At 36.2% G+C, this 2,745-nt stretch overlaps 1 long non-coding RNA gene across 3 annotated transcripts; it reads right to left on the bottom strand.

The window, feature by feature from the left end:
• Positions 1-568: 568 nt before the first annotated feature.
• LOC119652740 lies at positions 569-2,074 on the bottom strand. 3 transcript variants are annotated; one of them, XR_005249589.1, is made up of 3 exons: positions 1,722-2,074; positions 1,147-1,269; positions 569-1,024 (listed from the first exon to the last, which is right to left on the bottom strand). It is a non-coding gene; the product is annotated as an uncharacterized LOC119652740 (long non-coding RNA). The 3 variants fall into 3 exon arrangements; XR_005249588.1 differs by having other exon boundaries at positions 1,173-1,269; XR_005249590.1 differs by having other exon boundaries at positions 1,173-1,269; positions 1,865-2,074.
• Between the last annotated feature and the right edge of the window lie 671 nt (positions 2,075-2,745).

Below are 2,745 nucleotides of genomic sequence, written 5' to 3'. Positions count from 1 at the left end.
GACAACTAAAACCTACAACAATAACAACAACAGTGCGTTGCCTTTGTCAGCTTTTAGGTAGTAGGCAGTGTACATAGACTAGACAAGGTAATATCAATGCGAAGCGTCAAATTGCTGATGACGTCACTTGGGCGGATATAATGTATTGTAAAATTTAATGAACATCTTGTATTTGTGGAACTATTATTGCTGAAGGAATGTTATGAACTAAGATTCGTAGGTAACATCTCTATTTATGAATAAAGTCCATACTTATGAAAATCGGTAGAAAAGTCTCAGATATATTCGATTTCGAAATTCCAATTTGGTAAGAAGGTCACAGATTTCTTAATACTGCAACCAAAAATGAAGTCATCACTAAAGTTTATTGTTAGTAAATCGAATGTTGCATTCAATTACGAGCAACAGAACACCTCACTTTCAGAAATTCAAAGAAAAATTTGCAAAATTCATTCATAATAAAATCAGTCAATCACCTTTATTTTCAATAAAGTATATAAAAATAACATCAGGATATAAAATTATTATAATAAATAATTTAATAATAATTTTTTTTTTAGTGGCCGTTTGGAAGCAAATAAATTAGGTGCCTAATTCGAAAATAGGGGCGGCATTTAAAAAATAACTCGTTGACGTTAGCAGCCAACGGAATATTTTAGCGCAGGAAATGCAACTTTTGTCACTAAAAATTTTATCTCCAACCTTTTGAATATTACATTTGAAGACGGATTCAAGAAACTACTGGTTTGGTTTCTTCAGGCCATAGGAATATGCACCCATTTGCATTGTTTCTCCTTCGATTCGGCACTTTTTAATAATAAACCCCGCCAAATTGTCTAATGCATCTACTGTCATTTTGCCGAAGGGTATATCTTTTATTTCTCCTTCAATGGAAACCAATCCCGCTCAGCATTTTTCGCTAAATCAGTTGACATTTTGTTCGTGATAAACATATCGCTGAATTTTCCTTCCGTATCTTCTAAGTTGCTGTACGCAGTAACCTGCCGGGTATTATCCGATTGCCCTATCAAGAAATAAAAAGTGGATAAGTGGAACTCATCTTATAAGGAAGACCCGCATTTTTTAATTGACAAGATGTTACGTTATTCACGTTATCGATATTGTCCAACTACAACTATATATTACCTAAGATGGTTGAACTTAGTCGTTACCTTAACTCCAATCCCGTTAGATGATCATGAAGGCCGCCTTTTGATCGAATATAAGTGAAGAAATGCTCCAATTCGCCTTAACCTTAACCGCTTTAACCTATTTGTGATTATATTATATAAGCGATTTGGTATTTTTCTTTCGAATATTGTTGCAATTTTGAAAGACAATTGTTAATGCTAACAATTTCGCTCTGAAATGGTAGCAAATTTTTCGAGTGTTTTATTTTCATATTCTTTATGAAATCACTCATTGCTACAATGGCAGATTCCTACTCTTCAAGCGCCAATCCATATACCATCCTTGTTCTACTATTGATTGCAAGGTATTTCGAATTGAAAACGTCGAAACAATCATTAGTGATTTTCAACAATTCACTGCATTGCATTGCTATTGCACAATCCAAATGAATAGAACCTACTGATATGCATCACCTTATGGCTTTTGAAAGTGAGTGAGAAAAAAGTTGAGTGGCTAGCTTAACTTTTGTCTTCCAGCATCTTTCAAATTTGAATGTTCTTCTGTAATTTTATAGCAAATTGATAAATCACCTGTTTTTAAATCCAAAACGTTTTTTATTGGCTGAGTATTTACGAATTTACCCTTTATAGTTAAACCAGAATCAATGAAATGATTTCGTAATAATTTTATAAGGTGCGGTACATCGAAGAATAAGAACATTTTTTCATCTTACCTTCGTTCACTCTACGAGGTTAGACAACTGGGTAATGAGACTGATTAAAAAAAAAACCATATATTTAAAAATTATTCTACAACTCCGCCATCCCCTTCAAAGTAGTCCCGTTGGGCAGCTGTACAGCGATTCCAGCGCGTTTTCCACTCTTCGCAACATTTCTGGAACGCTTCCACTATCTCTTTATGTCACGTGGGCACGACTAAGAGAACTATCACCACGCACTTTTACAATTTTAGTGTACGTTTCCGAAGCTGTTTAGCCAAATCTGGCACAAAATTTTACGCGTTGCTCTAGATTTCGTTTCTCCAGTTTCGTGACGACACGGCAGGCGAACTAAACAAGGTAGAGCAATGGTGAATATATCCATGGAAGGGAGAAGGATGCCTGGGAAGGGGAAGGAAATTTAAAGATTGCAGGTTTACCACAAACGCGGCAATAAAATCCGTCTCATTACTTAATTGTCTAACCTCGTTCTCTGCGTAATGCTGTATTTATGGGTCCCATTTCTGAAACTACAACTACAACATTGAAACTAATACTTCGTAGTCTCTCAACTATATGGGTAAATATTGAAGCGGTCATAGCACAATCGTAATCATAGTTCACAGTACAGTTCGAGCCAGATACTGGAGCAAGTCGGTCACCACGAAACCCCATACGAAATCTTAAACTAGAATACGGAAAATCCCAGACTAAAAGCTGGACTAAGATTGACATTACAGCGACTAATTATTTCTTATTTTTTCGTTTCAGACATCATATCATCTTTTAGTGGTAAAAGCTAAGCTCGGACTATAAGCGAAGCGCCTAGTGGCTCTAAACGCCGCAAGACAAGCGGAGGCCCGACCTACGGCGCCCCGTCCAACGAAGGCCCGAAA

Source organism: Hermetia illucens, chromosome 3 (assembly GCF_905115235.1).
Source record: "Hermetia illucens chromosome 3, iHerIll2.2.curated.20191125, whole genome shotgun sequence".
NCBI lineage: Eukaryota > Metazoa > Arthropoda > Insecta > Diptera > Stratiomyidae > Hermetia > Hermetia illucens.
Note: the sequence above shows the minus strand (reverse complement) of the source record. Positions and strands in the feature narration are given on the sequence as shown.